General features: G+C 29.3%; 1 pseudogene; it reads left to right on the top strand.

Moving 5' to 3' along the window:
* Positions 1-4,717: 4,717 nt before the first annotated feature.
* On the top strand, positions 4,718-8,890 carry LOC100778325 (D-ribulose kinase-like; annotated as a pseudogene).
* Positions 8,891-13,525: the final 4,635 nt, after the last annotated feature.

Here is a 13,525-nt window from a genome sequence, read left to right as displayed (position 1 = left end):
TTTACTTGAGATAATTTTTATAAGAATTATTTTATTATTTTTTCTTCCCACTAAATAGGCTACCTATTATTTTAAAAAATAATTGACCAATTTAATCACTTAAAACTCATATTTTATGTTATGGTTGGTTGAGGAGAGGAAAAGGAAATAAAGAAAAAATTGTGTGAATTTCTTGTAAATCTCACCCATTCTACACTATATTTTAATTCAAAAGTTTCTGGTCTATTTTTATCATCTCACTGAAACCACATTTTTGAATTTTGGACCATGTGATCACGTCACCAGGTAATACATTATTTTTCAAGCAATTCTATTTTGTTTACTACCTTTTTAATTTTACATTTATCTTATTTTTTATTTTATTATTCGTACGCATTATTTTTTGTTCTCTCGATTTAACATTTTCAGGACGGAAGCTTCCTAAAAAATAGGGGGTATTTTTTTCTCTGACTCGCGGTCGAGGTTGCATGCGTTAATGCGCAGAGCTTGTGGTTGAACAATTTTGGCAACATGCATCCCTGATACCGATGAACGAATTAATGTGGATGAGTAAAATCAAATTCAACTACCTTAGCTATCACGCTCGTGTATTTAAAACTTGGCCATGCATGTGATTTGCAGAGGTTCACCTTTCTTTATGTATTCACAGCCAAGAGGTACCATTGGATTTGGATATTTCAAATCTCAAGTGTAGGGATTTATATCTTCACCTTTGTAATTTAGTACTTATTATTTTTATTCATGGACAGTCAAACAATGAGTTCATATGTGCCTCTAGTTCATTAAATTATCTGAAAGTGACTTCTGAGTGAAGTTAAATTGTTTTTTTTTAAGAGAGATAAAATGACGAGAAAGTTTAAAAGAGGAAATAATAATGCAAATTAAATTAAAATGGGAAGTGACTTAAATAATACTTCACCCATTTCGAAACAAGTAATGCTTTAACGCTTAAAAATATTTTTACGTTAGGTGACACTAGAGATTTTTAATGAAACATTAAATCTTTTATTCAAATGTATCTCAGAAAGCAGCTTAACATAATAGTTTCTGAGTATATTGCATGTATTAAATTTTCATAAATCAAAAAGAAAAACTAGTATGATTATTCCGGTCATAAAGTTATTTATTATTTTTCTTAATTATTATTAGAAAAACCTTGAATCTCTCTTATTTTGAAATGAAGAGAGTAAGTAGATACTGAATTGAGAGGAGTATTAATAGACTAATTACGATATTTATAATAAATAAAGAAGTATAATAAGGTATCATTCGAATCTTTTGAGAACTAGTAATTTAATATGCACATTTACTCGGGGAAAAAGTGTTGATTCTCCGAGGCTATGCCTTACTTTTAATTGAGACCTTATGAGGACCGTTAGATGCGAGGCATCATACAATTTTGATTTTTGATTACCAAGTATTAACAAAGACCGTTTGTACTAAAACAATTTCAATGACGATTATAAAATTATTCAGAAAAATAGACGCGGAAAGGTGTTGATTAAGCATTAAAACAAATTAAGTAATTGATTTTTGCTTTCAATTTAAATAACCATCAATCATCATCCAGACGGCGATTCGTAAACTAAAAAACTGGGAAGAGCAAAGAATGAAAAACGTAAGCTGTAACTGTGGGGTCATCTCAAAGGAAAAAAGTAAAAAAGATGGATTTGTTTCAACTAACCAACAACCGTGCATGTACCGGTAACAAAAATGTTCCACCGGAGAAGGTAAACAAAACGTAAATAAAAAAAAAAAAAACAAGTTTAGAGGTTTACGTAATTTGAGAAGACATATTATATATGAAAAATTAGAAGAGTATACTTATTAATATTTCTTCTCGTGTTTTATTTTTAGCAAATATTTGAAGTAAGGTAATAAATTATAAAATAATATTTCCATAATTATTAATAAAAGAAAAGTTTAGTGATCACAGTATAAAATATTTTTATATGATTATTTAATAATAATTTATCGGTAATTAATATGATTTAAAAATAATAATCATAAAAATCAATAAATTTATGGTATGTATATGATGATTTGTAATTGAATAATATCGGGTATAACTTTTTTCTCCTAAAAAAAATATTAACTTATTTTCCATCGTTGGTATATATTCTGCCTATGAAAGAGTACAACGCGAAGAAATTGATTCTCACTTGGCAGACTCCACTCCAACTTGAGTGGATGTTGTTGGCTTTATGGCACATGCACGAGGTAACCTTTTTAGTTCATTGTGGTCCTCTTTTTCGCGATGCTTGTGACATGATGAGAAGCTAGCTAGCTACTTATTGTCACCTTCACGATTTTTTTTAAGAGGTCACCTTCACGTTGCCAGAAAACAAATATAATGTTAGTGGGTTAAAAAATAAGTAATATATATGAATAAATAAATTGAATTTAAAATTGTTATGTATTTGTAGACAAGTAGATTCTTATTTAAACTGAAAATCAGCACGCTATAAATAGAGAGAGACACAGACATTTTTTACAAGTAAAAAAAAAGGTAAATATAACTATTTTAAGTAGTCATGCAATTACTAACTACTTTATAATATTCGGCATGCATATGTAATGTATGATTTAGATTTATTGTTTTTATCTTTTTACAACAGTCAAATATTCTCACATGAATCTTTATATAAACAGGAGAACCATAAATTCAAAGTGTGTGAAACTATTTTTAGATTTGGCCAAGTTATAAGTTATTCAAGTTGTAGGTCACACCTATGACCTAACTCGCTAGCCTACGGATAAATTATAATAGAACCCTACTAATGTCTGATTACTCACGTGCAAGTGGGGACATCTTGACGAGCTTGGGTACCTATGTTTCCTGATCCAAAATTCCAATTCCACTTTTCCTCTTTCACGTTTCATGTCAATATTGGTTTCATCACACTCAACACAGGACATTTTGATTTCTTTTTGGAATCCCCTACCCTACCCTAGAAATTTCATGTGCAATTCGAAGCCCATGGGAGTCTAACATATAAACTCCCTGATTCCTTTTTTAATGTGTACTGTGCTACTTCACATGAAAAATCCATCCCGAAGTAAAGAGTGTGTTTATTTCAGATATTACAGATTAATAACATATTTTTATATATTTTCTAATAGTAATATTTCTGGTCATATTATTTTTACAAAGTCATTTTTGCTATTAATGGGCCAAGAACATATAGGATTCACGTAAAACCTATGATGGGCCTTCAACTATGTGGACAGTTTCATGACCCCTAGAGAAAATGGGCCTTAACTATGTGGATAGTTTCCCAAGGAATTTACTTTCTACACCTTTCAATCTGCTTCATGCACTTTCCATTTTAATTACATGGACAAAATTATCCTTAATGAATATCGACACTCCTTTCCCCAAAATGTCTCAATCCTAAATCCCTAACACCCCCTTTGACCTTCAGAAGCCCATGCACCCCCACGGTCAACGATCCCCATGGTCAGAAAATTCCACGTGACAGTCGATGCAACACCATGACCCACCCTTGGCCATGCGACACCGACTAAGAAAAGTGATGGTCGTTTTTTTAATTAAAAATGCTCTGATCTGCTGTGGTGTTGGATTCTGAACACATTTTATGATTTTTAAGTCTATTATGAAATGTTCATTTCGTAATATATTTAAATCCAAAAGTATGACACAGAACACCTATTTCATAAAATAGATTTTGATTTATTTGCTTGTGAAATAGGTATTCCATAACATATTTCTGATTTACCAGTGTATTATATAATGAGTATTCCAATAATAGACTTGAAAATCATGAAAAGTGTTATGAAATATGTATTTCGGAATAATATTTTTGAATTTTTCTTCTTCCTTAATAGGTGTTTTGGAATATATTTCCACATTACAAGTGTGTTACAAAATACCCATCCTGAAACAACAGTTTTGATTTTTTTGTTTCTTTAGGCTTTAGCGTCTTAGTCAACCCAACTTCAACGGAGCATTGCAAAGATGAACATAAACACCTTGAACTCTTAGTCTGAGGAGATGAGTTCTACTTCGACGACTTCAAACGCACAAAAAGGATAAGGAGGAGATGATGCTAGTTGTGGAACATTACATAGAGTAGGAAAGCAAGTGTGAGGAGGTCCTTTAGGAGAGAAAGCTTGAAGAGGAAAGTTATTATATGAAAATAATAGTTTAAGAATATTCAAAAAATTGGGAAGTACAGGAAGCATATAAGGAAATGCATACGAGTAAATGTCGTGTCACAAATACCCGCTAGGCTGCATAATTTACTTTGAGCAACTTACATTGACTTTTCTCGTGTTTAAGACTTATCACAATAGCCAGTATAACAAGTGCTAAACACATCAAAGGTCACAATAATTTGTTTTTTTTTTTTTGAATTATTATTTCCTTATGTGTAGTGGCTTTGCAACCAATACCATTGTTTGTTCCTCAGTCCTCAGTTCCCTTATCCGGCCGGGGAACGGGCAAAAAAAAGCTAAGAACTAAGAGGAGTGCAAAATGGTAGGCGCTATTTCAGCAAACACCGTTTTAGTATCTTGGACATCAATCCAAAAACACTATATGATTATGACCTTTCTATGAGCAGAAGAAATACTACTACCATCTTATTGCGTAGCGTAAGAGTCTTGTGAATATGATACTTTGAACCTATTATCATTATCAGGGAATGGGTTATGTAATAATTATAAGGCAAGAAAAGCAAGGGTAGTAGTATCAATGTCCCTCGGAAACGGGAATAACAAGAAAGTAGAAATGAATGTTAGAGGAGCAGGTGAAAGGTTTGCCGGGTTTGCCATCATTGACAAAGATGGGACAATTCAAGCTGATGCTAAGAGAGAGTACCCGCTGTACTTGCTAAGTAGTATCATTTTATTTCCCCTTTTTAATTTCCTAGCATATGAAGATTTTCAGTTACAATTTACAAATATGGAATTGTCAGTGAAATAAAGATGTTTGCAATTAGTAATTGTATGATTAATTTAATGCTACTACTGCTATGGTAGGCTGAGGTTTCTGTTTCTCTTTGTTTAGAAAGAGTGGAGAGTCACATGATTGGGTACGCTCATGGAAGGAGACACTGTTTTCTCTGCTTCAAGATGTCCCACTTCACCTTCGCAAACACGTTGTCTTCATTTCTACTGATGGGACTTCTGCAACTGCTCTCATAGTCGATAGGTGGATCGATTTTGTTTTAATCTGTGTTAATTAAGATTAAGTTAAAGATTGTGTATTTGAATTCTGAAGTAGGAATAGGAATCTGGTGTTGGAGTGACTCAGGAGAACCGTTGTGGAGACCTTTACTTCACAATGAGAGTTGCCCTGATGCATTACCAATGGTGAAATCTATTGCTCCTCCAAACCATATACGGTTTGCGCCGGATCGTCCACGCTGTGTAAACTCGTCTCGTGGTGGAATCGTGTTGGTTCGGACGAAAAACCCGCTCTGTTGTTGCACCAAGCGGATTGGCTTTTGTGGTTTCTTCATGGAAGGCTTGGGGTTACAGATTTTAACAATGCTTTGATGGCATCATTTAATAGGCTTTATCACTATTGAGTTTTGCACAGCTAGGAGGTTTATGTTTGTGTCGCAGTTTTGACCATTGTTTTCTGTTTTGCAGGTTGGCTATGATCCTGAGGTGGACTCATATCCTTCATGGCTAGTCTCTCAACCATATTATCATCTTTTACCTTCGGTTGTTGCTCCTGGAACTCCAATTAGCTCGTTTAAAGGAGGAAATTGGAAATAAGTACGGTATGTTTTCTTTATACATTGATTGTAAATTGTAATGAGAATCTGTACCTAGAAACCTTTTGTGGCAATATATAACATTTAAGAGAGCCTTCTAAAAAATCAAATTAAGAGGTGTATTGGATTGAGCTTTTAAAAAATTATTTTAGTATAAAAAATCTTTTGTAGATTTTAAAGATGATGTAAGAATATTATGATTTATTATATTTATTTATAAGATTTTTATAATAATTTGGATTTATATTATAAGAATTTAAAGGATTTGAAAATATTTTATAAATTTATAAAATTTGAAAGGATTCGGTTAAATTTTACAAAATTTAAACTTACAAAAATTAGTGAAAAAAATAATGAGTAATGATAAGGTTTAGATAAAAAAAAATGAAACCAATATAATTTTTTTAATTTAGTTATATTGATTCTAGTTTTATGTTTTTCTATATTAACTTTTCTTGTAATAACTTCTTTTCATTCTTATTTTTAGATTTGAACAATAGATTTAAGGTTATACGTTGATTTTTATATTTTTTTAATTATTACAATTATTTTATGATAAATTTAACGACATATTTTAAAAAAGTATAATAATAAACATATACTAGAGGGAGTAGTGAGAATAAAAAATGGGTAAGAAAGTTAGTGAGTTAAGTGGATGGCGAAATTAAGAATAATAGTTACAAAAATATTACGTCAAATAGGTGATGAGCATACTCAATATAAGAAAAATATAATTAGTCTTAGCACATAAGATCAACATTAATTTAATTTAGAAAATAAAGAGAAAAATACATAGGAAAAAAGTATATTTGATATTTTTTTATTTCAAAAGAATAGGAGAAATATATATGACACACGCAACTTGAAAAATATTAAAGAGAAAAGAGGATGTGTGATAAGAGAAAAAAAAACATGGTAACCAATAGAAAAAAAAATTAGTAAAATTTCAAGGATTTAAGTAAGATTATTTGATAGATATTTTTTATTAAAAATTATGATAAAATTCATTGAAATCATTTTTTTAAAAAAATCCATCAAAATTTTTAAATTTTTAAATACCAAAATACTTTTATAAGTTATAAAAAAATATTACTTGAATACCACCTAATTTTATTACATTTCTTAAAAAAATTTAAAACTCTTAATTGAACCAGTTGCACTTCATATACTTGTTAGTAGGATCCTTTTAATATGGTTTTACTTCTTCCAATTTGATAATGAAACATAAAATCATGCTTTCCTTTTTAAGTAATTAGAGCATTTAAAAGTGTATTAAATACTTCCTTACCAGTGCACTTAAGATACTTGGTATTAGGACCCTGTTAACAAGATTTTACTTCTTCAAAATTGATATGTACAACCTTAACTGGTTGTTCTCTTCTCTTCAGACTAGCGCCTTCTTGAGAGTTGAGACAAATGCTTTCCCAAATTGACTGCCAATAAATTTGGTGCCCAAGTAACACATTATATTTGTGTCTTATTTATTGTTGATTTGTTGTGATATAATTTCATCAGTTTCTTTAACATCCTGTGTAAGCTTTACTGCTATGTAGTTGGAAATCATTAATGTTTCATGCATATCCTTTCAGGTTTTCAAAAGGATTGTGTTGTATGAAGTGGAACCACTGACAGTATAGCTGCATTTCTTGCAGCTCGTGCTACACAACCTGGGAAAGCTGTAATTTTTTTATATTAAATTTATCTTTTTTATTTATTTATTCATGATCTATCATATCTCACAATAGACAATTTCAGTTTTATAAAAAGCTGGCTTAAATTTATGGATTGCTAAATTGGAAATTTCATATTTTTCCATATTTTGCATTCAGTTTAGCACCCAAAAAGAATGTAAAATTAGTGTTGCCAATATTTACTCTATTATGATTTTGCACAGTAGTCTTTGGGTTAAACCATCTCTTTCAACTTTCAAAGATGATGTTCCTTATCTATGCAATTAGTAGTTTAACAGCCTTTTTATGACTTGTGTGTTCCTCATACTGTCCTTGATTAGGTCACTTCATTGGGTTCAACACCAGCTATTAAACTACTCGGCAACACAAGAATTGAGGATTCTCGGTTTGGGGTGTACAGCCATCGCCTTGATGATAAATGGCTTGTTGGTGGTGCTTCAAACACTGGTGGAGCCATTCTTAGATAAGTTGTTCACTGATGAACAATTAGAGAAACTGAGTGAACAAATTAATCCCTCACAACCTTCACTTCTGGATTACTATCCTCTGGCAATAGCAGGTGAAGGATTCCCAGTAGCAGATCCAGATTTGGCTCCAAGGTACTAAATATCATCTTCTTTTCCATTTGAACACTCCTTGTTTAGAATTCAATTTTCATAACCAAGTTTGAATTTTTGGGCAGGCTACTTCCACGTCCAGAAAATGATGTTGAGTGCTTGCATGGGATTTTAGAATCCATTGCACGTATAGAGGTAAAAATCTTCTTGACTCATTTTAGACGCTGTCTTTGTTCCATATTTTTGCGAAAACAAGTGGATGTTCACGAATCCACTAGAGCCTAATGTGAAGAACTCTTCAATGGTTATTTAGGCAAAGGCATATGGGTTGTTAAAGGAGCTAGGAGCAACCCAGGTAGACGAAATTTTTCACAGCCGGTGGAGGAGCTAAAAATTAAAAGTGGATAAAGATACGAGAGAGGGTGCTTGGTTTGCCTGTGAGTCGTGCAAATCAAACACTGCCTATGGAGCTGCATTATTGGCAATAAAGGGTGATCAACAAAATATTTTGTGAAAATATTATTACACCTCCACCTGTTTGATCATGGTGCGTTTGAAGAGTAATTTGTCATTCGAAATGTTACGAGAACAAAAAAAAAAAAGAAGAAATTTCTCATGAGCGTGGAGGAGAACCGAAGAATGTTTCAACATGGTGTTACTTTCTCGAAATGGATTCCACTGTACCAATTCATACGAACATGTCATGTAATGTATGTATTACTGTTTAGTAGCCCCCAACCAAGGTACATTTCCATTTTCCATATAGATCCCTTTTGTCATTTGTGCGTTGAAGGTCCATGGTCAATACAAACATGCCTGTAGTTGGCATAGTGTTGTTCTGTTCTGTTTGAAAAGCGAAATACTCATGAATAACTGACAACCAATTTTCTTTTCATTTGCCATGGTCTAACCAGATTGCACACAACAGTAAACACTTTCTGGCTTTCTGGATATGGTAACGGAGTGAAATGGTTTAGATAATTACTGAGGAATATATTCATACATGTCACTCTCTTGTAACTTTCGTATATTTTCTCTCTCTATCTCTTATCTTTTTTTGTATTGCATCACATATAATATTTATAACTTTCTGTTTTTCTCTCTCTCTCATCCTTTCATTTCAATCCATCCCAAAATGAGATTGATAAGTAACTAAGTTGATTTTTTTTCTTTTTCTTCTTGGGGATTAGTTTTTGAGCGAAGTTATATGATATCATAAAATTAGATTTTTTTTATTCAATAATTGTACTCAACTATCTAAAAATTTACAACAACCAATGGAGTATGCTGGAAACCAATTAATCAATTAAATTAGACCCTCATAATTTATATCAATTTAAACATAATACCAATTTTGATTTCATTCAATATGATTAAATGTGGTTTGGATTGGTTACCTGATTAAGCATTACTATAATAGTAAGGGTTTGGTATGCCTGATATATGAGGGATTTAATTCGTGTGGAGTGAGTCCCACACGAAAAAAAAAACTTTTCATGGCAAGTGGATCCCAAAAAAAGTGAGAAAAGGGGATGATTTTGCCTGAATAACCTTGTTGAGTTTGTTTTAAAAGAAGTTTAATCCACGATAATAAGGGTATAAGAGTGTTTTTTAATATTTATTATTTTATTTTTATTCTATTTCACGTATAATTCTTATCATTTAAGTCGCTCAACATTCAATTTTATTTTTTAAGTTATGTTTTTTATTTGTATTTACACTCTATTTCTCTCTTCACAATCTAGCATAAAAAAGTAATATTTTGCATTAGTTACATGTTTACTTCATTTTTTTTACAATTTCTTATTTAAAGAATGCTAAAATTTGTTAAAAAAACAATTTATTTTTAAATAAATAGTAATTAATTTAAGTGTTCGGCAACTTATCAAAAGAAAGAGATCCATTATCTGAACAATAGAGATGATATATTTTTTAAATGTAGAGTTAGTTTTATTCTGAATTAAAATTAAAACAGTCTAATAATTTATCTAAACAAGTAACTAGTGAAGAAGAGAGTGCAAAAGGTGCAAGTAGAGTCAGCTTTTTATGAGTGGCAGTGGTGTTTGGTTTGATATGGAAAGTACTGCGAGTTATGCTAAATTGCTAATAAGACAAACTATGGTGCATCCCAAAGGGCCGTTGCCAAGAAACAACTTCACTGTTTAATCTCTCAAATCTCAATTAATTCATGTGGGTCCCATAAATCATGACGCCTTTCTAATCCATGTTCGACACCACTTATCGCCAGATCTTCACCAAAAGCAAGATTTACCTTTGCGTACACTAAAATGGCTATAGGCACATTTATTACCTCAAATAAGTTTTTTTTTAATTTAATTTTATAAGAATAGTTGTACTAAACAACTTGCTTAATATTTGAAAAAATAATAATTGTTGTATTAATTAATGTTGCCGTAAGTAACATTTTATAATTCCTGTAAAAAAAAAAGGTAAGATTTATATTTTTATTGTTATGACAAATGATCGAATTACATAAGTCTTTTAAAAAAAATTATTATTTTAAATTTTTAACGTATTATTTTATAACTTGATCTTTCTATTAATATGAATAATTATGATGATCTCACATCATCTTTAATTAACAATGATTAAAACAAAAAATTTAATATATCAAGTAATAACTTAAAATAATAAGAATTTATTAAAAATAAAAAGTTATTAAGAATTACATAAGTTTATTTTTTATTTTATTCTAATGATAATATAATTTTAGTATATTAGCTTGAAAAAAGTGATCTTTTAATTTTATTTAGTATGAGAATTGATTCAATTGGGGAGCATATCTTTTCACCGGAAAGGATCCACTTTCGATTAAATTCAACTTATAGTTAATTTAATTATAAATACAACTACTTCAACTTATAATTAATCTAAATTATCTCCTATTAGAATTAAATATCAAGTAATATAAATTTTTTACCAAAATATTTTTTTATTTTCGTAAATATTTAAAATTTATTTATGTAAAATTTTTAATATATATTTTATCATCATAAAATTAAAATATATTATTTTTTAATCTTAGTATAGATGCAAGTAAATTCAAACGTGTAATGTTAACTTTTTATATCAGTTATATATATATATAATTAATATAAATATGATAATTTTATATATTTATGAAAATAAAAAATATACTTTAGCCTAAATTTTATTTCATTTTATTAAATGAATGATATTAAATAATATTTTGTTAGTTTAAATTTTTTATTTATATGTAAGATAGAAGAAAATAATAAAAAAAGCTCAGAAAAAGGATATTATTGCATTAGCCGGCACTTGCAGAGGAGAAGAGGGAAACATTCGGCATGGGCGTCAGATGAGAGTGAGTCCTCAGTCCTGATCATATCCATGCATTAAATGTTGGCATCTGTTACGTAATCATTACCTCTTTTCTCGGCCACTCCTTCTCCCTGCTTTCATTTTCTCACCACGCACGTTTTCTATTTTTCTTATTTCCAGTTTCCATTCCTTAAATAATTTATTTTAAAAATACTAGTTTCTTAGCAGTACTTCTTTAAGATTAGTATAAAAGAGAGAAAATATTTTATTTCAAGTGTCATGCTTTTGTACATCTAATTACTATAAAGTATAAACAATCAATTAATACTTTTTATTTTTTCCTACTTATCGCATCACGTGATCAATTATAATAATTTTTTTCTCCTTTTTTTATTTTTTATTTTGGGATATCTACACAGTTCTAGTGTTCATGAATGTTTATCCTTATTTCAATGGTTTTATTTTGAACAAGTTCGTGAATGCGTTATAAGAAATATAATTAGATTTTAAAAACAAAATTAACATTGAAAAAAATAGGAATCAACTTATATCAAAAATAATTCTTTTAATTTTAATTTTTATTATTATTATTTATTTTTTTAATCGAACAAATAAGATTAGTGACTTATTAAAAATATTATATTTTAAAAAAGTAAACAGTAAGAAAGAAGAATAAATCTAAAAAAAATCATTGTTAGAGTAAGTTGATTTCTTATTTGATTATAATTGATTAAATATTTTTGTTTACTTAAAAGTAAGTATTTAATGGTTTTAATAAAATAAATATGTTATATTTTTATTCATTAACTTCATAAACATATATTAAGAAATTAAATTGGTTAACATTGATTTATGAAATTAATTTTAAATGAATAAAATTAGAAAGAAAAAAAACTTCATATTATAACATATAGACCTAATGGGTGTAACTTACATGATGAGCTTTTTAAGGGTACTTAGAGTCTCTCAAGGGGTGAAAATAAATCAAACTTGGATAGGTATGAGCTTAACAATCTTCACTAGAAAAAAAAGAAAAATATAAAGTCTAAGTTTGATCAATTTATGGCCCCTGTTAAAACCTAACATGATAACCTATTTAAAAAGGTTAGTAGGCCTGTTAAGTCATGATCTTCAAATGTTTTGAGTTATACAGAGGAATGTTAAATTATGAAATATGCATCTTATCATGAAATAGACAAGAGTCTAACAGCATGTTGTTCTATCTATTTTTATCCCACAACTTTAGTTAAAATAACAAAAAAAAATATTTTTTTCCTGAATGAAATTAAAATATAAAGTTCCCATGAAACACAATGAATTACAACACAATATAAAATAATATTAGCGTTGTTATGATCAAGAATAAAAATGATAAATAGAGGGAATTTTTTTTCCTTCATTTTGGGACATTATTTTAAAATATTATTATACTAATTTAAGATAATTTAAGATGTGAAACATGTATAATTAAATTCATCTACATTTAAAATATGCGAGACTAAATTATTGTTTGAACCAAATAAATATCATATACATCAACAAAAGAACTCAAAAAATCACCTCCATGAAAAACATAAAGGAATTAATGAATTCCAAGATTAATAACATTTTAAAAATAACATTTAAATGAACAAATTTGGAAATGAAAAACCAGTGTAGAAAATAAACAGGAAATGTAATAAATTTTTAAAAAACAAAATTAAAAATTATTAAATAAAAAATACAAGGAAAACAGACGTTGATTTCTAAAATAAAAAAAGTGCAGATGACAATTGGTTGGTGGGCAACCGAATTCTCACAATATATTTATCATTTCAGTGACTAACTGAATTTTATTTTTTTTCCTCAAGTATGAACGAACTAACGATGTCTTCCGTTTGGTTTCAAAAGGAAGAAGAAAATAAGGTTTAACGGTGGGGCACACAAAAATCCCCTTCCGCCTCAAGAATAAATATTCAGTTTGGCATCCGTGAAGCTGCATATACAATTTTGCATTTGTTTCTAAAAACTTTTTACTCACGTCAACATTTATGTGAATTTTGGTTAAGTAGGAATCATTTTGAAAAATAATTTAGCGTTTAGAAACATCTATTTAAAATAATTTAAACATAAAAAACATTTGAATAATGTTGATAAAAATACTTTAGAACATAGAGAAACTCTTGGGTAGACACAATTTTTTTTTACTATAGATAAACACAAACTTAACACATCATTTTTAGAAACA

The sequence above is a fragment of the Glycine max genome, chromosome 12 (genome assembly GCF_000004515.6).
Source record: "Glycine max cultivar Williams 82 chromosome 12, Glycine_max_v4.0, whole genome shotgun sequence".
Lineage (NCBI taxonomy): Eukaryota > Viridiplantae > Streptophyta > Magnoliopsida > Fabales > Fabaceae > Glycine > Glycine max.
Note: the sequence above shows the minus strand (reverse complement) of the source record. Positions and strands in the feature narration are given on the sequence as shown.